The sequence below is a fragment of the Catharus ustulatus genome, chromosome 4, assembly GCF_009819885.2.
Source record: "Catharus ustulatus isolate bCatUst1 chromosome 4, bCatUst1.pri.v2, whole genome shotgun sequence".
NCBI lineage: Eukaryota > Metazoa > Chordata > Aves > Passeriformes > Turdidae > Catharus > Catharus ustulatus.
This window is the reverse complement of record NC_046224.1, coordinates 39,115,331-39,142,619: the sequence shown is the minus strand read 5'-3', so window position 1 is coordinate 39,142,619 and position 27,289 is coordinate 39,115,331. Positions and strand designations below refer to the sequence as shown.

At 40.1% G+C, this 27,289-nt stretch overlaps 1 long non-coding RNA gene across 1 annotated transcript in view; it reads left to right on the top strand.

Annotated features, from left to right (window-relative positions):
- Positions 1 to 26,012, top strand: part of LOC116995844 — a 57,138-nt gene extending 31,126 nt beyond the window's left edge. Inside the window, exon 4 of the long non-coding RNA XR_004417786.1 lies at positions 25,292 to 26,012. This is a non-coding gene — a long non-coding RNA (uncharacterized LOC116995844). The remainder of the gene's footprint in view (positions 1 to 25,291) is intronic.
- Positions 26,013 to 27,289: the final 1,277 nt, after the last annotated feature.

The following is a 27,289-nucleotide window of genomic DNA, read 5'->3' as shown; positions in this document are numbered from 1 at the left end:
TCTGGTATTTGTTTGAGGTTCTGGTACCTGTTTGAGATTTCTTGATGATTTCTGCAGAGCATCATTCTCATAGAGAAACAATTGAAAGTCTTTTCTTGATTTCTACAATGGAGTCCATAGGTATAGTTTTATTTGTTTTGTAATCTGATCATCAGTATTATACATAGTTCTATGACCTGCAAAAATCAGAGTCTCTTTTTTGTAAATTATTCTAGGTGTAAAAAGGATTGCTCTTATTAGCCTTTCAGGGTCATCACTGGTAAGGCTTTCCTCTGCATAGCTGCTTATTTTTGCAAACCTTGTGGGAGATATGTAACCTCCCTTTTAAATTTTTCTGCTTGTTAATTTGGTTGAAACTGGGTTCAACAGATGCATGCCCAAGACAGACACACAGACATGTGCATGCAGTGTGACAGCATGGACCCTTTGCACAGGTCACTGGCCTAAAGCAAAGCACAGAGATGTACTATGAATTCCCCTGGAGTCTAGCACGTGCACTCCATTGCCATGAATTCACAGTCTGTGTCAGAAATCTGACATCTCTGGGAGTGCATAATGCATACCCAAGAAAAAAACACGTTGCTATATAAATAGGCATAGAGTAACAGTGATACATTATATATAGGCATATAAAACCAGTGATACATTAATTGTTTTGAGAGCTTCTGAAAGTATTACTCTACTGTCAACTAATATTGAATGGAATAATGTCAGTTTAAGCAAAAGCAGTTTCCATGGTTACTCTGGAGGCATTCTAAATATAGCAGATGATGTAATCTGTTACAGGGACTAGATACAAGATTGCTGTGTATTTCAGTAAGAAGTTTCTCCTCTGGAGATACCTGTGAGAAAGTGTCTATATTACTTGAGGATGCAATGTTTCAAATTATTTCTGTTGTCCTATGATTTTCTGCTCCTCCGAGTCTTTCCATTTTTCCATTTACAGGCTGGTAGCTTCTTTATAGTTATTATAAATCATATATAACAGATCACTTTAATGTTTGTACAGAATTTTTAACAGCAAAGGTAAAATTCCATAAAACAGTTTCCATATCTGGCCAGAGAAAGATTGTAGTTTTTTGCAATGTCTTCTACCCCATATATTAGCACCCTGTTATCAGCGTCTGTCATATCTGACTATCCATCTTATCTCTGTATATGTCCATCTATCTTTGCTACTGTTGCTGTCATGTTTCCACTGCCCTCTGATCTGATTTTATCCAGACAGAAAAGAATGACTTAATGACCCAAACACATCTCGTTTTCCAAGATGTGTAATGAAACATTCCCCTTCCTCACCCCAAGCAGAGCAATTATTTCCCAGTGGAACAAATTTCACTCCATGAAATTTGGACTAACTATTTAGCACGCAGTACTCAAGAATGAGTAAATAGGTAAGACAAAGATTTGTTGTCACTAAGGGGGTAAGAGAGGGCAGAAGAAAATCTTCAGGGAATTTCTTCACAGTTGGTTGCTCAGCTTTCCTTTGTGCCACCTTTCTGGCCCTACTGAATCCTGTTGAAATTCTGATTCTTCTCCGAGTTCATAGTAAGAGCTAGTCACTTCCTACAGTCTGTGCAGTTCCCTTCCACAGTAATATATATAACTTCAGTCATTCCTGTTTTAATTAAAAATTCCTTCTATTCCCACTGTTTCTTTTAGTGTTCTACCTAATTTCAACCTTAATTAATTTTTCAAATGACACAGTCCATTTCGGGAGGGCTGAGGAAAAAAAAATAAAGACAAGTTGATACACTGAGAAAACGAATGATAAGTTAGATAAACTGAAAAAAAGGCCTTCTCAGATAGCACTGTTGTATTCCAAGTTGGTGTTCCTTTGTTTATTAATAGCAATTGGTCAACAACTACTTGTCTTCTCAGAGCAGTATTGTGAACATGCTACATTTCCGGTATCAGCAGAAACAGCATTCCTGGTTTCCAAAGGTAAAGAATGCCAGTGTGTGTAAGATGCTGCATTAACAGCTAGGGGCTAAAATCTTACATTCTACTGCATTCTCACCCCTTTCAATGAAACTTTTATTAATCTTAGTTCCTAAATAATTTTTTGTGGTGCAGATAGCCTGAAGACGAAGATATGACAGTGACGGAAGACTGCAATAAAGGGCAGCTGAAACTTTTTGGGGAGATGTTTCTACTTTCACAAGGCAAAAGACACTGGCAGCATTCAATGAACAGAAATTAATTTTATTTTCTGAATATGAAAGCTCATGGAATTATAGAAATTATGGACCAAAAAAAAAAAAGTATATTGGGTCATTTTTTCCATATTGGAAGCTGTGGCAGCTTTGTCCCTGGTTTTAATGTATTTTCTGAGTCTAGGTTTAAGGTCTCAGTAGACAGGGCTTAATGGCTTATTGTGAAAATCTGCTCTTCTATACACTATCAAAGCTTGGCTTTATATTTAGCTGTGAATGTGTCATTTCTGAAAATATGATCCTACTACTGCTCCTGCTCTTGCCTATGACACCTCTTTAATCATCTCCCTTCCATCCTTGGGGTTTCTGGTACTTGTGGGTGGTTCATGTATCCTCATACTAATACTTGGTACTTGGCAAACCTTGTCATTTTTAGGTTTTGTACCTTTCCATATCAGTCAGACTTTCTGATTCTCAATTAACCTTTCTTAGCAAATTGTGAATGGCGGCTTCTTTCAGATAGGTTATTGATGCAGTTGAGTAAGACTTTACCTGAGAATAAAATTGTTCCTGCAGAGTTAATGATGTTGAAAGCTTCATCTGGTTCTATACTCCTAACTGGAAGCTGACCGTAGTAGATTTGAATGGAATGAAAGGTATAAAAAGTATTTGAGTATGGTAATTGTTAATTAAACAAGCTTTCTGGGTGAAATCCTAGTCCTATTGAAGTCACAGACAAACTGCAACTGGCCATGATATCTCTTTGCACCTGTAATCCAAGTGAAGTTGCGCCTAAGGATTCTCTTTTCAACAAGGTTGCTCAGTCTTGTCCAAATAGGGGCTGTTAGGTGGGGACTTCCAATTATCACTTTCAAAAACAATAATCCTTTATTTCTTTTGCATATTCTTTTGAATTTCCCGTGATCCTGCCTCTCTATAAGTGTGAAACTGCATGATATGACATTTGGCACCCTGGAGGGAGGGGAACATGAGCATGTTGAATGGGCAACTGTCAAAGGCAGTTTTCCCCAATGGAACAGTATTCCTCCAGCAGCCATGTATCTGCCCTAGAAAACTCCCAATTCAAACCACCAAGCCTCCATATCTTTCCCTCCCCTCTGAGATCTTTCTGCACCTGCAATTGTACCATTTCAGTAGTTTATATGGTTGAACTCCAAAGGGACATACAAAACACCTGTAAATTTTATCTTTTGCAGTGGGATTTTTTTTCCCAGTGTTACCTACCAGGCAAAATTAACAACTGCAGAGTAGGTTAACTCCCTTGGCTCTCTTGCAGGCTTTGCACTTGATTCAAAACCAGTGGGAGTCATTCAGTGACTTGTAACTTAAGAGTGATTTCTCTAAAACTTACCTATGGCTCCCACATGTGGAGTTTTCCCACTCCTTCCAGCAGGGTAATCATGCACCCTCCTGTGTGTTGGCTGGGTGAATTCTGCTCTCATTATGGAGTCTATGCAGAGAAGACAATCAAAGGCTTTGTGCAAATGTATTCCAGAAGAAGGTCCAAGAATCCTCTAAGAGGACTGGCCAGATGAGAATTAAATGGGGATGCAATTGGATGCCTGGCTCTTTCTGACCAGCCAGAGCATTTGTACAACAGTCAGCAAGAAGTTTGGGAACATATTATCAGCCCTGGAAAAGAACTGGCAAAGAGAATCATCCTTCTCATCCAATCTTTCAGTGTTTCAGAGGCTCAGGACAAGGTGAGAAAAACATGGCTTAGGCAGCAAGTTTATTACCTTTCTTCATCATCACAAAGCAATCAAGGAATGGCTTCAAGTATAGGTCAGCCATTCTCCTTCATTAATTCTAGCCAATTTGAGGGCTGCTGCATCCACTCTTCAGGTATCATGCCAACCTGTTGTCAGCATCTCGTTTTTCTCTTCATGCATGAGCTATCAGGCTGGAGAGAGGTGGTTTTCTTCTAGCTTTGGAAGCAGAACAAAAGACTTTGGCACAGCACAGGAGTCCACCTGTGGTGAGGCAGAGGAAAAAGTAAGGAAGAGAAATGCGTGTTATGCTCAGGAGAAATTAATTAATTAACAATGAACAGGGGTGTGCAGCTGATATAAGGGCAAGGCCCTGGCACATAGAGGCAAGGAAAAATTTTCATGATAGCTCCAACTCCATCCCCCTTCTGTGCACAGCAATAGATAAGCATCTCGCCAAACAACAGGGATATTTCTTTGCTCAGTGTGTTTCTCTGGTCCCAAGCTGCAGAGGGTCTTTGTCAGCAAAATTTCAACACAGACCTCAACTACCCACAGTCAAGTGAGGATATCAATCTAAAACTAATTTTTCCTGCCACCCATATTAAGTGAGTGTTGGGAGGCTTCAGAGGACAGTAGTGACCCTCTCCATGATGAGGATGGGTGTACTGAATCTCTCCAAACTGTTCTGCTTCATCTAACATTCTAGAACAGGAGGACTGCCGCAATTCCATTGGAATAAGTACTTGTTCCCCTAGCACAGAACATCCTCCCAGCATGGAGAGAACAAGCCAGGCTCCTACCTATGGGGAGAAGTTGTGGGAAATAGCCCTTGATGATTTCCACATCCTGCAGATCAAGGTCTGAATGTATGTGAAGGCAGTGGCGGCTGCTTGTGAAGACAAACATACTGAGAGGCTTTAGTTTACCTCTGATCTTATGAAACCTGTATATTTTCAGTCCTGCCGTAACCCTGCTCATGATATTCCTGGATGCATGTGAATTTAAAATTGTGGAATATTATAAACATGTCTTACAAGACTTTGTCAAACTTTCCCTACATCTACTTTATATAAGAGCCTAGTCTCTGTCTCTAATAAAAGCAGTTTGTCATTGTAGCCCCATTCTCCTTCTCTTATTTCCCAATCTCCTGTAAAACCCAAGAGGCTAAGCCTTCATCTGGGGAGCACTTTCCCATTGACAGCAAGTTTATGTTAGTTCAGAGGTCCCAGGCTGGTGTGGTTATGTTTTCAGCACAGCTAATAAAGCACCAAATATATCATTGGTGTCCAAGATGGGGCCAGACATACAGAAGCAGAGGACAGATCATGAGAGTCATGGGTTTGGTTCTACCTCCTTGGTTTTGCTGATGTACAGGGTGTGAGCTTAAAGGAAGCGTAATGTTTTTGCATGCCTGAGTTTCCACCTGCATCTGGCAGGCAGAGGTTGAGAACCATCTTCCATGCATTTCTGGAAGTGAGCACCCCAAATCACTGGTTTTCTGGCATCTAGACTGAACACAGTACAGACAGTTGATATCCCAGAGGTCTTCTGATCCAGGAATTGGAGAAAAGTGTTGCCAGAAAATTGGAATGCTCCTTCCTCTGAAGGAAGATAATGGAAAGGGCACATCATGGGAAAGAAATTCTCCGGAGGAAAAGAGTGAAGTGGAAAGTTCCAAGCAGTTCTACTGTTTTTACCCATCAACTTTTTTCTACTCCGTCATCTGTGGGTTATTTTTGTTTTCTCTATGCACTTTGCTGTTTCTAACTTCTTAAAGTCTATCTCTCTGTTCTGCTTTGCAAAGCATCAGGGATGCATGGCAAGTTGATTATCCTCATGAAGCAGCTACCATAACATTGAGATTCAGACATTTTCTTTATCATTAGCCTAACAAAGCATATAGAGTTGTAGCTAACTGGAAAGATACAGTACATTATTATTGTTATTATTTCTATTTTTGAAAACCAGGACACCGTGGTGTGGGGAGAGGGTGGAATGCATGACTGTGTAGACAGACAGTCATTTAATCTGAAATGAAGAGCAAAATGTAATTGGTAGGCTTAGACTCATTAGTATGCTACAGGCTGGGTCTATGATTCCTATTAGAAAAAAATATTAAAGGGCCACTGTTCAGGGAATTGAAGGTGGCACAAACAATTTAGTGGAGTTTTTCATCAATATCTTGCAGAGGACTTGCACCTCTTTGACTCATAGGACTAGAATGCAATATTTAAGGAGAACATACTACATCAACCGTGCTTGCAATATAGCACACCATCCTTTGAAATACAAATCTTTCAGAATAATTTTTTGTTAGTCTTTGGTCTGTATCCTTCGGCTGTAGCAGTTGTTTAGGTTTTTGTTTTTAAATTACTTATGTCTACCAAAATAAAACAGAAAGAAAACAAAAAGCCAGAGGGAAAATGCCATTCATGTTCTTACCATGAGACAGAAAAGAAAAAAACCTAACCCTTTAAAAAATCAGGATGTGTATGTTTCTTTAGCATATTTCTAATCAGAAAATAGGATAAACAATAAGTTTTGCATTTAATTGGTACAAAGAAAATTACAGGGCTACATACAAAATTTAAATATCTTTTTTATAAAAATATTAAGTATTTAAAATAATCGAATACTTTATGTATTATTGATAGTCAATAGTTCCATATTTAATTGGGACTGAGTTAAGTCAGGTTTGTTGCTGGACTTAATGATAAGCCTCTTAACATGAGGTATTTTTTCAATAAGCTAGAAACTATCATAAACTCTCTTGTGAGAAAATTAACCCTATACTACACCATGTATATGACAGTAGAGGAGATATATGGTATTCAAGAGTTTCCTTGGACTGGTGTCATAGCGTGGGTTTGCTTTAACGCACCAAGGTCTGACTTAAAGAAAGTAAAGGAAAAATTCTGTGTTAAGTCCCCAAAGACTGAATGCACCCATGCCAATGGAAGGATGACATATTTTCTTCCCTATTAATTATTTTTAAGGTTAAGTTTTATTTGGCAGAAATCTCTTCTTATATTCAAAATTCATCACATATGCTGTTCCCAAAATATGTTTTGAATCCCTTGCACAAGCAAAGACTAAAGAATCTCCCTAATTTCCTTGTAGAACAGAGATACCAGCAGAGACATTTCAATGTATTACATTTAATCACAATATTCTATTTCATTCACCTAGAAATTCATTAATCATAATTCACACCACAAGAAACCATATTAAAATATGGTGATAGTGGGGAAGCAGATCTGTGTTCACAGCAGTGTTGTTTAAACAACTTGTACACCCTTGTAGTTATGCAATTAACCTGCAGCAATAATCTTTGTTATTACTATTCTACATACCTAATCTGGAAGGTGGCCTAAGTTGACAGTATAAATATCACTGAACTAAAACATTTACCTTAGCTGGCACGCTACTTTTCTCCTGTAAATTGAATGGGTAACTTTTGAGGACACCTAAATCTTCATATTTAGGCAGAGTTTTTGTCCCACTCATTTCATACTGTAATCCTGAACCTGAAACTGATGTATTTACAGCTTATGGGTCAGGGATTCAGATGTGTTAGAAAGAAGAATACTTCTGCTCCTTTTGGCTTTTGTTTATACATATACATATTTTAAGATGTTTTTTGTTTAGTATGGATGAGGTTTCTCTCTGCCTATTTGGCTAGGATGAAAATGACAATTGTGAAAATTGTGAATAGTATTGTCATATTATTAGGAACATTATGAATTATTTATATGTAGCATGCACAGGGTACTAGACATTTAATATGCACATAATCAGACTACTTCCCATTTCTAAAGTCAGAGCTGTTACTGAGGAGTTGTTACTAATAAGTAAGAGATAACTGGGACAGGATGCAAGCATACGAACTCGTAGCTGAAGTATTTGTTGTTGATTCTTTTGCATTTTTCAGGATTCTCTCTCATTTCCCCATCTCACCTAATCTTACAGGCAACTGTGCCCACGGTCTTTACTTGGTGAAATGAGCCAGCAGACCCCACAGCAGTGCCCTGCTGGTCCCAGCTCTTTAGAGTGTTTCTGAGGCAGTGGGTCTGTTCTATGGGATGATAAGTTTTTAACAGATGTCTTTGGGAGATGCTGAGCTGGTTGAGATCCCCATGCTGAAGGCAGGAGCTAAAGCATTGCCTGACGGTCTGTGATCTCCACCACAGCAGAGTCTTTGTGGAGGACTGACCACAATGTCTGGCTCACACAAGATCTAGCACAGACACTCGTGTGAGCCCTGCCACTGTGACTGAGCCCTAAGCCACAAACAGCTCCTTCGAGCTGAGGAGATAAAGCAACGCCATTGGCAGGCAAAAGAGGTAGGTTGATGCTCAGCTCCAGAGCTCTGAGGACCTGAGGTGCTCAGGTAGCTCCCAGTGCTTAGGTGGGAGCTGGTTACTCCAAGACAAACGGAGAACAAAAAGCTTGTTGCTTTGGTATGAGAAAAAACTGTGCTTGTGCCTTTCCCAGAAATTGCATGCTAGTGGAGTGGCTGATATTTGCTGTATTTGGAGAGACAATATTTTTGCTTCTGGTCAATGGGTCATACTTCAAATGCTGCCCACAGACCTGGAAGTGCTTTGTAATAGGTGTCTCCTGTAAAAAAAGTTTACTGGCAGCTGTGGCAACAAAGGGGTTTAATACAACAGCAGTTTCACAATACATTGCTTATCAAGTGATTCCTCCATGATTACTATTTGCAGCAAACGAATCAGCACTCAGCATTCTAGCCAAACATAGGAAGTGTCTGCAGCAGCATTGTAAGGAGGGCAGAATGTGACCCTTGAGGTGCATGGACTGGTGCAGTCATGACCGGGAAGCAGTGGAGCAAGCCTGGAAACCAGGCAAGTACGAGGTGCTGAAAAGACACAGGGTGGGCGGTTTCTTTGCACCAACCCCCTATAAAAAGCTCTCCACAAATATAAACAGCACAATTCTGCATACTGCATGGAATTCTGACAGATTACATTAATTTCAGTGTGGTCACAGACATGGAGGTGACCCAGGTGCAGCTCTTGCAGCAGAGATTCAAGCACTCCCAGTATTTTCTCTGTGAAAGCCTGCGGGAAGTGCTGGACCTTGGGTAAGTGCCAGGGCCCTGAGGGGGTTAAGAGCTCTCCATGGGAAAGGCAGGGCCCATCCCATCTCCCCAGCCAGGAGCAGGGCAGACAGGGGTCACCAGCCTTGCTGGAACAGGGACTGACAGCTGAAATGGAGTGCTGGGATGTAAGCAGGGTGGGGGGAACCCCAGGGGTTCAGGCAAGGACAGGGGTGCTGGGGATGCCCTCAGTAGTCACTGACAGCTCTCTGTGTGCACATTCAGACAAAGGCAGATGTGTGTGCAAGCACCCAGTCTGCAGTTACAAATCAGACCTCAGAAGTATGACAGAGCACTTAGAAGTAATGATATGGTGAGGAAATTACCTTATGCTGCTATTTAGTCCCATCTCTCCTCCCTCCCTGGGAAGCACCTATTTTGACTGTGAGAGTAATATAATGTGCTTATGTTTGAAGGAAGAGACACCTTGAGTGTACGTGTGCTGCTTAGATAGCTTGCACATAAAAGCTTGTGATTCAAGGAGCTCACTGTCTAGCTGAGATAGGCAGTACCAGCAGAAGCAGCATTAAACTGAGAGATGAGATAGCATGCAATAACGCAAAGGGAGACAAGCAAAATCCTCTTGGTGAGTGCATGCTGTGGGTGCAGATGTTGCAGCTTTAAGCTTATTCTTCCCAGGTTTCCTTCTGTATGGGCTGATGGACAAGCCTGGTTACACTGGCTTAGTAGATAGGAGATAGTAGAGGTTGTCCAGGGAACAGAGCACTGCTCTGGCTGAGACAACCTGAACCATCACCACAAGACTACTGTGCCCAGTGGGAGAAGATATTCAAACCACAAAAGCACTGGTAGGAGAAGTTCAGTCTCATCTCTAATAAGAAGATGCAAAAGAACTGATAGTTGATAAAATATTATGACTACAAAGTCGCAGAGAGGGAGATAAGGACTGTGGGGCAAAGAGCTAAAATAGAAAGAGTCCAGAAGGGTTGGCTGTGACACCTGACATAGAGGGATCTCTAAGGGACTGAAGCAGAACACTGCAGATCCCTGGATATTTATTTAGTTTACAGACAGGAGAGTGTCACTTGCAAAGATTAATTTTGTGGCTGGCTGTCAGAAGGAGTATCAGGTTTGCTATGGAAGGAAAGTAGAGGCCAGTGAGTAAAAGAAAAACTGCAGCTTTTGTTGTTACAAGGATGACCTGGTAGCTAAGTAAATGGCATAGAAAACTAAGAAGGAAAAGTGTGGAAAATACACAAGGGTACAGTCTCCCTTGGAGCAATAAGAGCTAGCCTGATGGAGCCTGCAACTAAAACTAGAGCAGGGCACAGTAGGTCAGACAGGCTGGGAAAGTTGGCTGAAGAACATCATCGCATTTAAAATGCAAAGAAAAAAGGAAGACAGATGTAACTGGGCTTTTGACAGTTGATTGAATGGCTCACTTTTAATTATATTTTGTCATTTGAAGTGAAATGTATTCTCCTGAAAAATTTTATCCACATAGCTCTTAGCCTTTTTCCGATTATATTGCACCTATCCTCTTAAAGATTAACAAGCTTTAATGAACTCTATTGTTGCTAATTCATCTCCCTTTTATTCTGACAGTGTGACTTTTGTTTACAATTAGTACAACTAACATTATGCAGGGTCATGTGGGTTGAAAGAAGAGGACATCTATTCAACAGGGTAAGAAAACAAATGAGTCCTGTCCTCTCGAGTGCTTGTTAGTTCTGTTTTGTAATGAAGAAAAATCTCTCAAATATAGATCTTCTGGTAGGGCTTAATCAAACTTGAGCATCTGATTCCAAAAGATACCTTTGAAGGCTTCCCTTCCATACACCTTACCTTTGAAAGTACCTTAGTTTCACAGGTACTGCAGATTTTTACCTAATTTCTTAGGAAAGTATGACTGATATCATCCAGGATACATTTGTTTTACCTACAGATTCTCTTTGAGTATATTTTGAACTCATTACTTAGTTTCAAGCATATTTCAAAGTGGAAAGATAGTCTTAAGTATATTAAATTCCACAAGTTTGATGAAAATAAACAGCTGTGTAGAGGAGTAAGACTATAATTAGGGTGCCCACTGTGATAAAGCCTGCAGCATGAGCTTAATCCTTATTAGACACTGAAGTCTCTATGAGAGAGAAGAGAATCACAAATCCCAGCTGTGGTCTCAGAAATCTCAAGTCAGAGCTCATCTTCTGTCAGAGAGTAGATAATCCAAAAAAGAAAAGAGGTTTTTGTAATGTTGCTCACACAATTTCTCCTTTCACTCTATTTTTAGTTCAGTTAATAATTTTATTCTTATAACTCTGAAAATGCCTAAAGACTCAGTTTGTTCCTTATCAGCTTCCTTCTGTTTTGAAAGAGAAGAGCAACCCATCTCCACCTGAGATCAAACTCAGAGGAAGCTTTCCCTCAGAGAAATCATCTACAGGCCTGCCTGACCAGCCTTCAGAGCCATGGGCAGCCAGACTGGGCTCCATGGGGAGCCAGTCCATCTGTGTCCTCCTTCAGAACAGCTCTGAGAGCACCCACTGCCTCCTTCTTCTCTTAGCCACGATCTTTGCTTGGGGCTTCTGTGCTCATCCAACAAGTGGTCGATAGATCACTGTTTAATTCTGCTTTGCCTCTGAAATCCTCTGACTTTCAGGCCAGGATTGCTCTTGGGCAAGGACAAAGTACCTCTGGGGCTTGTGCTAATGTGCACTGAACAAGTTCAGAGATGGTGTAATAGACTGGGTATAAAGCTATAGTCTGTACTGGTTCAGAGGCTCACACAGGCTAGCACCCCACTTTTTGTGCTGGGCTGGTGGATTAAACCGTACTGAAACCCCGACCTCTCTTCTCACAGCTGAACATTTTTTCCATATGCTATGAGATTTATAATGTAATTGAATATGTTTCATCAACCTCTTCTTCCTGATTCCCATATATATCTTGCATTATTTTTATATAGTTACACGCTTTCAATATAGGAGCTGCTTAGCATCCTTTTCCACGCTAGCCTAATGCTTCCTGATATGTCTTTGTGTGAGGAGTAAGGAGGACAATAAGTAATAAGGATTACCTCAGCAGAGGAATTGAGATCCTGCTTAGGACTTGGGAAGAAAGAAAGAAAGTACAGATGTCAATCTTCATGGGAGAGTTTGGGTGGCAACTTCTGCCTGAGGGACAGGACTTAAGACTTATTGTTGTCATTAGCTGCATGTGTTGATGAGCTCCAGGCAGCTTCCTGCCCAGCATGCTGGCCATTTCTGAGCCCATTTGGCATATGAGAATGTGTGTGTAGCACATGGTTTTGTGGTGCTGCTGGAGACCAGGCTGGATGCACTGTCAGCTGGGGAAATGGCACTGTGTATCATGCCAGTAGGGTCTAGCTGCACAGGGCACTTCAGGGCCATCTGAGTCTCTACTGTGCTGGAAATGGGTTTGTTTTTCAACCACTGCAGAGCAGAAGCACTGTAGCTAATACCAATTTATCCTCTTTCTCAAGGCTGCTTCAAATTTTTTAGATAGCTGGGCAAAACTTTACATGTTCTGTTGCTCTGCATGACAATGATGTACAAAATCGCCTGCACCAGCAACCTTTTAGGTTGCATAAGAAATCTTGAATCTCAGAAGGAGAAGGTAGTTAAGAGTTCAGCTCTGTGGCATCTAGGTTTTGGTCCATTGTGTTTTGAACCTAACTTTTATTCCTGGTCACTGATCATCTGCATTTTCATGAATTAAACCCCATAATTCTGTCAGACTTTGTAGTTTTATAAGAAATTTAAATCTCCTTCAACCTGAAGACCTATAAATAGATAGGGCTTGGGCTGCCTTTCATTTTCAGCAATCACACTACCTGCAGCTGTTTGCTGTGTGCCTGTTTGCATTTTTACCTCTGAGCATAATCAAGTAGATACCATGTTTTCACTTCATTACTGTTTCTGCTGGTACTGAATGCACTCCAGTATGAATGACAACTGCATCTTTTTCCCTGGTGCATGACGACTGTTCAGGAGCTCATGGGTCACACAGTCCTTCAGCATCACCTCATAGGTCACACGTGTGGAGAGGCTGGGTGAGCCACTGAGCTCCTCCAGTTTCTACAGGAGTCCCCGTGATAAAGTTTGACTTGGATCAGAAGCTGGCAACAAAAAGCCCCAGGGTGAATAATGATCACAAGCAGCACAAGTATGTGGCTTTTCAAACCTCTTCTGGGTAATGTGAGAGGTTGATGAATGTAATCTTTTTCTCTTTAATGTTCAACTATCCTTGGCATAAAAATCTTCTCCTGTCTATGGCTTCATGGAGGTGTCTGACTCAGAACAGTGAGTAGCATGAAAAATGCTATGTTCACAACTTCTTTTTTTATGTATTCATGCAGAGGAGATACTTTTAGATTCCTCTGGTGACTGTTGAAATCTAAACATAAAACAGTTCCTGTCTTTGATGAAGTCTGATATCAGACTCCTGAACTGAGATCAGACTACACACAAGATATAGGCACACATAACTTTGTTTTAAGTTTTCTCCCAGGATGAAGGGGATGATCATTGGTTTCAAACTGAGAATGGATTTTAATTACTTCATTATTTGCCAGGAGGTAGTAGCCACTAATAAGTGGCTGCACCGTGCAAATTACTTCTGTAAAGTAAACTGGTATTTTTACAGCAAGATGAATGAAGTGCTCTAACTGCATTTGAATAGACTTGGAGCAACTAACTCCTTAAACAACTTGTGAAAAGCATGGTCATAGTCTATGATGACTGTACCAGAGCATGGTGGGAATACTAAAGGATTGGGATTTTTTCCGAACCAGAACACACTTAAGTTTGAGCCATTTTCCATCCTGTGACAGCAAAACAGATTAACTGTATCTTAGGCTCTGTCTTCAGAATGTTTGTCACCAGACAGGGTGAATAGGATCATAATCCTTCTATTCAGTTGAACTATAACTCTGCATGACCTTTTCAACAAATGCATTTTAATTAGCTGTATGTTCACCTTCTTCCTGCTGCTGAAAGCAGGAAAAATGGATTACTGACAATATGGAGTATTATATATTTAACCTTTTAGGCTGAGAATTTGGACTGGAGTGAAACCAATCTGTAAGATAGCTAGCAATATTGTACAGGCCAAACTGTGTGTAATTCACAGCTTAATTGTGTATCCTCACATGTTTACAGTGCACATCTCTGGAGCCACAAACTTTCTGTGATAATTAGTTAGTTTTTTATTCTTCTCTTTCCCCCTTTCTATGGCAGCACAACATGGTCCTGTAGTATGTGCTTTATGTAGGGGTGAGGCACTACTAAAAATGGATGTCCATCTGCAAGAACATCTAATTCTAGCCCAACAGTAATGTACAGCCAGGCCCAGAGACAGCTTCTGGCCAGGAAAAGGGTCAATTAGAGAGACAGTACTTTAGGACATGCTCCAAACACAACTAATTTTTTTTTTTTCCAAAAATGAGTAGGAATCCCAGAGGAGAGGCCATATTTTACTGCAGGAGTACTGGCCAACTGCTTTCTATTCAGTCTGTAGCTTTAAAAGGCTTCAAGGCTTCTTGTTAAAATGAAAAGGATGTTGCAAACTCCCTGTGCACTGATGTATTTTGTATATTTGATCATGGTTCTCTATAAATGTTACAGACATCCTCAGTAGAGGATAATGTGTCTTACCCACCTGAGCTGCTCACCACAGTATCCTGCTGGAAGGGACCCTGTCACAGCCAGCTAGGGATGTTGTTAACTATTTTGCTCCAAAATTGTTATTTTTACCCTGGGACACCATACCACATCTCTGGCTTTCCCTCCAATCTTTCAGCAGCTTTTTGTGTTCATAACTCAGGCTCTTGCAGGGGCTGAGTTAGCTCTATCTGTATGTCTGTGTGCTGCCTAACAAAATGTTGCTGCACACAATATACCCACTCTGGAGCAAATGTATTGTCGGTAATAATCAGGAGAATGAGGGAGGAGACCTGTATGGTCTGACCTCAGCCAAAGAGACAGTTCATATGAAAAAGACAGAGCATTACATAAGACTGTTTTTTTCTTCACTTCACTTCTTTTTTCTGCACTTTCACACCTTGACCCTACTGTACTGGAGCCTGGTACAGTATATTTCCACTGGCTATGAAGCAGTGTGGTAGCTGTGCTGTGGCCAGGTTGAGCTGGGAGGAGACCTGCCAACCCACAAACCAGGGAAGGCAACACAGACATGGCACTACACTTAGCCCTGGACAGGCATGGAAAATATTCTTGCAGCAGTTGTTGCCCAAAGCACAATTTGAACCCTGGTAGAGGGGACTGAATAACTTCTAGTTTTCAAGAAATATAAGTGACAACCTATCAACCCTAGGAATTGGTTGCTATCAGCTTATATTGGTTACATATTCAAAGCTATGCTCAAAAGGAAAAGGGCAGAAAATGAAATGCTTCAATGACACTGTCATTTGCTGGATTCCCTTAATAAGCCAGCTGTGAATAGACAAAATTGCTTTGTGAACCTGCTGCATGGAGCACACATTCTTTGTAGTTTTCTCATGCAGAGGAATAGCTGCTGAGGTTAGAAGATGCCCTATGGAGCAACCAAACAACTCTGCCACCCATAGCCCAAGTTCAGGTAACTCCTTTGGAAGGGTGTGAAGAAGGAGTGCATGCAGTGAGGTTATTTTCACCTCTCTCTAGCCAGACCATGCACCTATAGCAGTGATGAGGGCAGGAAGCTAAACCAGATAGGGGAGAACAAAATAAGTGCCAGTTTGATATACGAGTACGTAGCAAGTTTTAAGCCCGGCTGCTGCCCTTTTCTGTGTGTAATAAATGAAATGACCTTCCAGTTAAAGTGTAAGAGATTGAAAAAGACAAAGCAGAGCAGTGAGGCCCTTTTTTCCCAGTGTATACCTATATTAGAATTCTGCTCTCACACTCTTGCAAAGGAAAACTGTAGCTTGAAGAGAAAACAACATAGCATTAAGCCATCCTGGTGTCAAATATTGTAAGAGAAAACAGTTAACGACACTGCATTCTCATTACCAGCTTTGTGTATAATAGCTTCCCTCCCTCACACCAAACAGGATTTCTTAGTGCTCTTTTGTGCTTAACTCTCCAACTTGGCAATTCCACCCAGCCCGATGCTCATAAACTGTAACTCCTTTGTCATTCCCAGGTATTTTCTGTGGGTTTTGATTTTATTGTGACCTGAAACTATTTTATGACTCAGTTCTACTATTGTTTTGTGTACAGTGGGTAATGAAACACCTTTATCAGTATCTGCATCTTTTGGTTCTTTCTTTTTTTTTCTCTCAGCTTAATGACATTACTGTGAGCACCACTGGGACTGTTATGCAGATGTGCTGCATACTAGAGAAGTTGCTGCTTCAGGATAAGCCATTACTTTTTGTTGCCCCCACAGGCCTGGGAAAGATAGCTATTACAAACAACTTCCTGCGACAGTTACCTCATGAAAAATATGTTGTATGTCAAATTAACTTCTCAGCACAGGTCTCAGCTAATCATACCCAGGACATCTTCCTAACAAAACTCGAAGGGTATCCTGAGTTTTAATTAAAACCAAATATGTAATTGTGCTCAGTTTGCTCCACAGAGATCATCCGCAAAATAACATGAAATGCTCGTCTTCCATTTATGACAGAATAAATGAAAGCTGATTTGTTTCTCTATGTAATGTTTATTACTGGGGAAACTACGTTTTAATTGATGTTGACAAAAATTCTGATTGATGGCACGTATAGAACTGCACATAGTCGAGAAAGCATATTTGCTTAACTTTATCTTCTTAGATGTTTTTGCTTTAAGAGAGTGAATCAGTTCCCTGTCCCTGGATATTCTTCAATCTAAAGCATATTAAAGGGAATCACCAGATTGAGTCCCAACTAGTAAAGGGAGCCATCTGTTAGGGAAAGATCTGAGCAGTAGGCTATAGATGGTACTTGCCAACCCATGGAGGGCAAAAAGATCAACTGGAAGAATGGCAGCATCCAGGGGATTATATCTAGAAAATGGCTAGCTCACCAGCATCTAAATCATGCATTTTTAATTCATCACATGGCAGGCAAACAAGTCAAATGTTAATTGGCATGAAAAAAGGGAGCTCATAGCATATTCTGCACCTTTCAATATGGAGAGCCTTGCTTGCCAGGCAGCCTAGACAAAACCTCAAACTTTGTATTTGCAAGCACCAGAAATGAGATCTATGGGCAGTATCACACCTCAATCAATGCAAAAATAAATTAATTAATTTTTTTAAAGTGAAAGAAAGTACTGAAAATACTCAGTGCAGGATGAATCTTTAGGAATATTGCAGATTATATTTTTGGTGCTAAAACTCACTGTAATTTGCTCAGCTTCCCTGAACAAACAAAACTAAGAATTTGACTCAACTGTGACATTAATGGTTCAAGTACATAAAGAATGCATTTTTATGCACACTGGAGTTTGATAAATGCTATTATGACAACTGGCAGGCTCTAGTGAATGGAGAAATATATCCTACCAATCATACAAAGGACTAGACATGCCATAAGGGTGTTTGGTGTGGGGCTCACAAGTCATGACCATTTTAATCTCTGAGTAGTAAAGATAAAACCACTTGCTCCATGTACTTTTGTTTTATATTTGTATTTTTCTATAAGCTGTGTTTTTGAAGTCTGTCATAAAACCCAAAAACGTTAAAGTAGCCTAGACAGAAGATTTGGAATTACTAGACATCCAAAAATTATCTGACAAGGTCGTCATAAACTCTCTCAGGAAGCTGCACTGTTTTAGCCTATACTAAAATATTAATTTTCTCTCAAAAGAGAAAAATTCTCAATTTATCAAAGTGCATAAGCAAGAGTAGAGCAGATGCCAGCAAGATGTATCTATAGTGTAAAGTGCAAAGTGAAACAGAGGGATGGTCACTTTTTGATTACTACCATTTTGATTTTCCAGTTCATAAAACTTATTTTCAAAGTCCATCTGTTTCATTGATGGATTGCAGTGGATCAGCTACAAAATGAGTGAGATCATGCAGATTCTGAAAAATGTAATATACATCTAGAAAAATCTGTTAAATATTTTTAAAGTGCCTTTCTTGATCTTTTAATATCTGTTTCTGAGCCAAAAGCTGCTGAAGGACCTGAAAGGTAGTCTTCCAAAATTATATTGAAGAAACAACCTTTTTTTAACAAGAAACACTAACAATCCAGTATAGATAGTTTTATGGCCTAGATGATTTTTCTTCTCTGATTATGCCAAGATCACTCAGGATTATTTCTTAGAGACCAGAATAATTTCCCAGAGTTACTTTAACCTCCTCGACTGAAGCAGATAGTGAATATTGCAGAAATGCATCTACAAGCATTCCTGGGAATGAAATCAAACTGTATTGCTGCACTGCAAGCTTAATTTTAAGGTTTCCAGTTAATCACAGAGACTTGTAAAAGCAAAGAACTGAGGAACTATTTTTGTAATAAAGGTCACTGTATTTTATTAACGTTTTAATTGCTACACATCTGCGACTAAGCTAGAAGCCCCAGCCCCAAGGCTGTTGTTTTTTATGTAGTAATCAACACAATCTAGTGTTGTAAATGTCAATAATGGAATAACACAGCACCGAACTTGGCCTACATGGTGTGAGGTGGGTGCCATGAAAGTTAGATGTGTGTGGAAACAACTTGAAAAATACAGCCTGACTAGTAAAAGAAGGCTGTGGGTGGTCAAGATACTAGGGAACCCCCCGCAAAACCTCTCCAGTGCAGATACTCAAGGGTGAGGACCAAGGGTGAGGCTGGAGAGGATGCAGAGCTCTCTTGGAGGCACAGTACTGGAGCAAGACAAAGAAAGCCAAATGAGTGCAAGTCCATCTGGACAGTCATCAGCTGGGAGCAGGAGAGAAGGAAGGAGGAGTGAGTTAGTCATGGTTTTCAGGCAGAGTGGAGGCAGCAGGAGGTTGTTCAGGCAGAGGTGCACAAGGTACCTCCAGCACAGCAAACAGTGCCAAACTGTCTGATCAAAGAGGCATTTAAGCTACATTCAGCTCAAGGCAACTTTCTAGTCTACAAAAAATGAGCTAAAGGAGAACCCAACCTGGATCTGTCAGCATGATTCAGCCAGTGATTATTTCATTAAGTATGTGATCTAATGACTCAAACTTTCAGGCAGTTTGTCAACTGACTGAAAATGAACACCAGACATCTGACTACATGACTGAAGTCATGTACTGAATTAAACAGTCAAATAAATAAGGAGTCTAGCAGGCAGTGCACAATGTTCTCTCAAAAATGAGATTTCTTTCACCCTTCATGACAAAGATTGGCTTTCCTTTCTTTCAACAAGTGAGGAAAGACACCCTGTACTTCTTGCCTGTGTCTGCTTGGTTCTTATCCAAATCCCTACTGCTGAATAGCAGGGAGAGAAGAGAAAGGGTTGCAATGTACCCTCTTCTGTGTCAACCAAAATGCTCTGGCCTGGAACACGAGATGAGGAAGAATGCTCTTCAGGGACTGGAGAAAAAACTTCATGTCTTTCTGTGGGGCTTTTCCTGTGCTGCCTCTCTCCAAGAGCAGGTTGCATTCACCCACCTGCTGGAGCAAAGATGGGTGGAGCGATTTCCATAGTTTGATTGCAGCTTCTTTTTTCAAGTTATTTGCTGAGCTCTTTTACCATCCCTTGGTGACCACATTTAATTAATTCTTAAAAAGAAGAGGGATGTCTTTGCCAAGAAGCTTCTCTCACAGACAGGTCTCTTCAGGGTGTACACTCAGATCCCTGAGTGGAAACTTAGCTGCATGCAGCAATATTTTCTCTCAGAGCTTATAGGCAGGATGCACTGTTAAATCTATCACTTCATGCCTGCTAGGGGAATGTGAAATGCTGTACTGAAAGGCAAGGAGCAAAGCTGCATCTTTTCAGGCTTGTCTGCACAGCCCTCTGGTGAGCAAAGGACCTCTAGATACAAGTCCTGTCTGAAGAGTTAGTGGTCAATGCAAACCTTTCCTGTGTTTCCTCCAAGAGAGATGTGAAGGAAAGTGACTGTCCTTATGAGCATCACTGGGCCCATCAGGCACTGCTGGACCTGATACGTGTTGCTGGCCCTGAGATGCCACCTTACGAGAGACTAGAATACAGGCAGAAGTTTCATGGTGGATTTCCCAACCTGCAGAAATTCAAAAAAGTTCTCTGTGTACTGAAAAATGAAATATGTCTGTCTTTGGGAAAAGTCTTTCCCAAAGACTTCTCCATATACATTCCTGTGGATTTCTTTGGTGTTCAACTTCAAGCAAGAAAACAGCTTGCAGGAATCCTCTGAACTCCCAATCCCCCTTTTTCCTTTGATGCAAAGAAACTGCTTGAGAATCTATGGCTGTCCAGCTGTTCCACATGGAGGAAAAATGACCTGTTCTGAGTACTGCAGGTGGTTCTCTTCATTGCCAGAGGAAGCTGCTCACAAAAGGCATCCTGTTAGTATTTCTGCAGGTGCCCTCATCCAGAAGATTTTAGAACATATCTTACTCATCTACATGAGCTACAACTTCCATTTATTTCAGGCAAGAGGCAGAAATTAAAATGAAAATTAATGTGTTTGTTAACTTCCCTCTTATTTATGTTTGTTAACTTTTCTCTTATGCACAGTATACATTACAATGAATTAAAAATAATAATAGCTAATCACTGCTTGGCAGGGATTTTTAATGGATTTAATTTTTCTCTATCATGCTTACATGTAATCTCTAACATTCAGTGTTTTATGGGCTTGTTATCACTTGTAGCGTTTGCAGTGTGTGCCTGGAGTGCTTCCAGGATAACAGTGGGAATTACAAATTCCCCCAAGACCAGCAGGTGCTGGTTCCCATCCCCAGGCCAAGCAGCACATGTCCTGTGGCTGGCTGGTTTAGTGTGATTCACATCACAGGAGTTTTTACCCTTCCCACAACCACTTTGAGGTAAGGGAGCATTTGCTGCAATGCCTTACATCACATAATCTGTAGGTGGCCTGGAAACGATGCTGGGGCTCGGCCCTTGAGCTGCCCTTGTTGTGCTGGAGCTGACAGACTCCGCATGCTTTTTGTCAAAATGAAAGGTGGCTGCCTTTCATCGCTTTGTGACATATTACATACAGAATTACCACATTATTACACATGAAATAGGAGAGCCTGAACGCTGCCCCGTGTGGGTATGAGTGATGTACGTGTCAGCTGTGGAGGGGATCAGGGCAGACTGGGGTTCATCATTCTGCCCACACAGGTCCTGCCACCGTCCGGAGGCGGGGGGGCAGCTTTTCATAAAGCATGAATCCATTGTAATGCTCCAAAATAGTGAGGATCGTTGGTCCGTGCAGTGCAGAAACCACTGTTGCTATGGCAACAAGTTCTGTATCATTTTTTGTGTGTTTCTGTAATAAAAAACTATATATATATATGTGGATTACTTTTATTAGGTTATGGTACCTTCAAAAAGCATTGCTCAGCTTTTTACCTCAGAATCAACAGTTTAATTTCAGACTGGGTCAGTACCAAAATGATGATCATTATTATTCCAGATGTTTTTTTGGTGGCCTTTGTGAATTTACTGACTGTCCCAGTTCAATAGATAGTGACAGGTGTCTACACTATTAGTGTCTACTACAATTAGTACTAATTGGTACCTCTATTGGCAGTAGAGGTTGGCTAGGGATTTAATGGAGATGAGAGATGAACATGCTCTCTCTGAGTTCTTCCCTGCTTTCCCCAAATAAAGAAGAAAACTCATCTGAAATAAGTCTTCATGGTCAAAGCAAAGAAGAAAGTTTCAATATTTATTACTTGGTTTGTTCCTGAGTGGAGGCTTAATGGAAGCATTCAATCTCTGAGACTTCCAATTTGGCACTTCTCAGGTGAAATTTTCATTACTAGTCTAATTTTTTCCAGGTGCACTTCTGCAGCTGCGATGTATTGTGCCATAATTTAGCACCTGCAGTTCTTTCTAACAGCAAGAATTTCCAGCCAGGAAAACAAAGGTTGGGTCCAGCCTTGATTTAAATAAATAAGATTTTAAAAAACAACCCTATCATGAAAAGAACAACAACAAAGTGCTTTTAAAGAAGGTTTAATCAAGCAAAAGAGTTAGCAATACAATACTCTTTGTTGATAAAATTTAACAAAAAGAGGAAGGAATCTCTGTATATTGAATTTAAAGGATTTTCTACAAGACTGTTCGTTTGCTTAATTGTTACTCCCTTTTGTAGAGAAATCTCACCCATTTGTTAATTTGTTTCTTTTCTTCTTATGTCTGACAAACAGCTCTAACCATGCTAAATTGTTTGATTGTGATAGGGGAAAGGTTTTTTTCATTTACGCCTGTGAAGTTAGTTGAAAGTCTTAGAAACGTGGAATTTATAGTAAGTTCAAAACAGGCGAATTACACTCCAAGTAAGTGTTGGCAGCTCTTTATCTTTTCCTTGTTTTCCATATTTAATTCCACCCTTGAAAGATGGAATATGCATCATTTCCCCATCGTCTCTCTCTGGCTCACATTGAGTGAAGTGTTTTGAATTAATTATGTTAAATTATTAATAGCTCAAGATTTGAAAACATTACAGGATTTGAGTAATGTTTTATCAGGCAGTAGCTGTATGATAATTCTGACGTTTTCATAGAGTAGAGTACACTTCCAGCTGATAGGTAAAAATTATGACTATGTGCTGAAAGCACTGAGTTCAGTTCATTGTGAAGCATAATAAAGTAATGAGCATTTAAGCTGCATATTAGAAAAAAAAAAGCTGCTGTTAATGAATAGACTCCAGGAGAAACAATGAAAGCAGCATTTCTTAGGTCATGTAAAATGAACTGTAGAGATATATAGAATATTAAACGGCTCCATATTGGTAGGGACATAAATGGCATAAGAAGTCTTTTCTTCATCTAATTCCTGTGATTCTCTGATACCAGATATTTTCTGATATATTACCTCTATCTGTCAATAATCAACTGATGACTAACTTACAGTCCATTTGTCAAGGAAAATGGAAAATACTGTTAACACTAGGCCCTCAAAACATGGCTTTGAGCTGCTAGAATTATTCTAGCAAATACAAAGTTTATCTTCCGTTAAATCTCCCTGACATTTTAACTAGGGCTATAAAATAAATGGTCATCTAAATCAAATTGTATTAATTTCAAGTATTTTTTTGAACCCATTTTATGGCTGTACAACCATCCAAGAGCATTTAAGGGAGAGGCTAGACAGCTGACAAAAGACCCTAGAATTAGTTCTATAATTATTTGCATGGGGTAAATGGCTTCTTTCCACAGTCAGACCACAGTATATTTCTTGATGCATTTCACCAGCCTCGTGCAAAAAACCCTGTTGGAGGAGTTAAAGAGCCAAGAAATACAGGTTAGATCCCCAAAACAAGTGCCAGTGCTTAGCACTCATTCCAATCCCCCCCAGTGTTTGCATCCTGCCTCCCCTGCTCTGGCTCTGGCTCCCTGGCTGCCTGTGCTTCCCTGCTGGGGGCTGGGGACCCAGGTTCAGGGTCCCAGATCCGCTTGGGCAGGGACTTATGCTATTTCTCAGGAGAATTGCCCTAACCAGGGCATTTCCCTGGGTTTGACACAGTTCCTGTTTCTTGGGTTAAGCAACCAGCTATTACAAGAGTGGAGGAGTGCCTAACTTTCCTTAAGCTGATTTTTCCTTGCTCTGATACTTGAAGTCTCCTGGTGTATAAGGTCTTTAATAGAAGCGTTGGCAGGCAGTGGCTTGGAACCTGTTTTTCTCACTGTATGGAAAAGCCTCAAGCACCCAGTTTTGAGCTGTGGTTTCCTTAAGAAGGCAAAGTAGCTAAAATCTGTATGTGGCATGACCTACATCTTCCCAGTGGATCCAGACCCATCTGAGTAACAAGCCTTAGTGTAAGAGACAAAATATGTATACATCTGTCCTTGTATATCTAAACCATAAAGGATTGTATTTCCTAAGATATTTAGACATCTGTTGAGTCATGTAACTGCTAAAGTGATTTTCAAATGTACCTTAGTAGGTTTGACAGCCAGTTCTTATTTCAAAGAGTTATTTAGACAGCCAGTGAGATATTCAAAGCGTTTATTTCTTTCTCTGAGTATTGTACTGAAAAATCTAGCCCAGATTCTTTTGCAGGGAGAAGCATGATGCTGTTAATATGCATCTATAACATTAAAACAACCATTCACTGACCATTTTATAATGTATTCTGTAAGTCTTGGCATCTGATTCAGTGTTCACAAGGACTCATGCAGGACTGGGCTCTGCCAAGATATTCTGCACATTCTTCAAGAGAAGCAAATTCTTTACTCGTCTTCTAGCCAGTAAATTCATGTTGTTTCACATTTTTCACCCTTGGTAGCTGATATTTCAACCCTGCCTCCTGTCCTATTCATAGACCCTCCTGTATGTTGGACATTTCCCAGGGACCCAACACAACCAGTTAAGCTTGAGAAGCAGTAGGACCAATATCTCACTTTTGACTCCTTAGTTTACATAGTACCCAGACTGGAGCATTGTCCTTTTTCTGACACATCCAACCTGATATTTTTGAGGAGGGAAAGAAAAAGGGGGGAATTTTTTCAAGGCCTATAATTAATTTTTTTCATGTCATACTACACGCAAAAATGCAGATAACTCTCTTCCATTTATGTTGTTAATTCACAGTGTCCCAAGCATTTTTGATGGAATCAGGATACAGGCTGGTAGAACTGAAGCAGTCTGTTCTACGGTTGCCTTTAGTTTAGGCTCTCTCTGTCTTGTAATTAGCTGGAGTGAATACATCCCCCCAGCAGCACACTGTGCACCACAACATGCTTTGGAATGAGGTGCAGGACTCAAAATAAAAGCATTTTACTCAGGGTGCCAAAGAGACTACTGCAGATGCAACACTGAAATTCACTTATTATAATCCTTCTTGCCTAATTAATTCCATTGATACATTCAAGTTCATCAGAGTTCTGTTGACAGTCTTTAACAAAGGGTTTTTCTTTTCCTTTTTTTCTCTTTGTTTAAACTGGAATAGTTTTATTAGCTTGTTTACTTCAGAACAACATGCCACCTTTGATTAAACTCCATGTGGATTTATAACTATGTCCTCCCCATGTTTCTGTGACCTTTACGGCACATCTGATAAAAATAAAAGGTCATGGATTCCAAAAGAACTGGTTCTAATAATAATGTCAGGCAGGCTCCCCAGAAAGTGTGTGATTTTCCTTCTTTCTTTTCTGCTTTTCTTTTCTTTTCTTTTTCCAATCTCTCTCTCTTTCTGCTTTTTCAAAGATGAAAATTAACATGAATAAAATTAATGGTTTGATTTTGCAGGAGAAAAGAAGAGGGTTTACAGTGCTCCACCAGGGAAAAGGGCTTTTGTCTTTGTTGATGACCTAAACATGCCTGCCAAGGAGAAATATGGTGCCCAGCCTCCCATTGAACTGCTGCAGCAATGGATTGACCATGGCTACTGGTTTGACAGGTGCAATAAATATTAATTAGTGTGCTTGGCTACAGAGGAGTAATGATATACACTGTTTCTCTGAAGCGTTAAATTGTAGTGTTAGTCTTTTATAATTCCTCATCTTCTCAGTCACAACAGGAAAACACTCTGAGTTACATGACTCCCTGTACAGGAAAAGGAATAAAGGCTTATATGTTGCAGTGAATTACAGCATGAGAAAGCCAAGCCTATAAGGGAGAAAGGCACAACATGCATTTTCATGTTTTTGAGAAAACACCATCAGTATTTAAGCCAGCACAAAACACTTCCAAATAAATTTTTAGTTCCTGGTTGTTAAGGACTGAAACAAAATAATTTGTCTTTCAGCAAATGACTTTGCGGTTGGAATGCAGCTGAAGATGCTTTTCTAAAGCACAGCCAGCATTTAGAAGAAGAGTGTGTAATAGACTCAGGCACTTTTCTGCATGATTTGTGATAATACTGTTTATTAGAAAGACTTCAAATTCTGCCTTGTTTATGTCTCATATATATGAACATTAAATAACTATCTATTGTTTAAGAGTGAGCCTACTTAATCTGCAGCTTAAAAAAAAAAAAAAACTAAATTGGAACAGGAAAAGTAAAATAAAACAGCACCTAGTCTAGCACTTAGCCTTTACAGAGCTCAACTATTAGAAAAATGTAACTATAGTTTATGATTCACTTAATTACATACACCTAAAGTGTAAAGCAGCTGCACTTTACCCAAAATAATGGGCTGTTAATTAAGAACTGGTGCTTCTTGCATGATTTATTATTACTCTAGTTTGCAATTATGCTTAAACCTCTCATTAGACACATTACTGTACTGAAAATCTTGTTTTCTAGTAATACGTGTTTAACATTGTATTACAACTTTACATGGCAGTCTCAGACTGTGATCCCTCTGTGCTTTTCAGGAGAGAGGCATGAAAGTTGACAGGTACTGTCTGCATTTCAATTGGAACTCCTACCTTTCTCTTTACCCTAAATCAAATAAAATAAAGGCTTCAGCTTTTCTATAGTGCAATACAAAAGAGTAAGGAAATAGAAAATGAGAAATGTGGGTGTTTTCAAATCTGATGTTTTCTCAAAACTGTAGAAGGTTTCTTAATATTTCCAAAGTGAATTTGCACTTGAAGCTTAAAGCATTAGGTAGAACCCTTTCACTATTTTATACTGAACTTGGGATAGTGCAATTGAAATGCATGGAGTTTTGCTGGTCTAAAATCCCTTGTTTTCTAACAAATACAGCAGAATTTCTTTCCTTTTGGGAGCAATGAGGCTTTTCATTGTCAGAAATGTTCATCCTCCCCTACCCTCTGCATAAGCCATGAGATGGAGGTTGGGAACAAGCAGATGGGGACAACAAGAAAACAAACTCATGCCATTTGAAACACAAAGGTTTTGCTCCTTTATATTCTCAGAATTACTTGTGCTTATGGGTGCACCTTGTCACTTGTCAGCTTGTCTGGATGAGCAATATACACAGAAAGAACAATTCAAGCAAGATGGTCTTCGCTGGATAAAAACAACAAAGCATTAGTTGTTACCTGGGAGGCAGGACGACTAACATGTTTTTTTTCCCCAATGACAAGTTTATAACAAGCAAATATTTGCTGATAATGTCTGACAATATAGCCACAGGAAGAAGCAGATGAGGTAATTCTAGGTGGTATCCTTTACTGTCAGAGGGAACCATGGTTTTCTAGGGTGATTAAACTGTTGGTGGCAAAGCCATTGAGGATGCTAAATAGGAAAGATTTGCTAGTAAAAGACCCACTACTGCCTCAGAGGCTGCTTTCTGTCACACTGCCTGCAAGGTAACTGCAGACAAGAACAGCTCC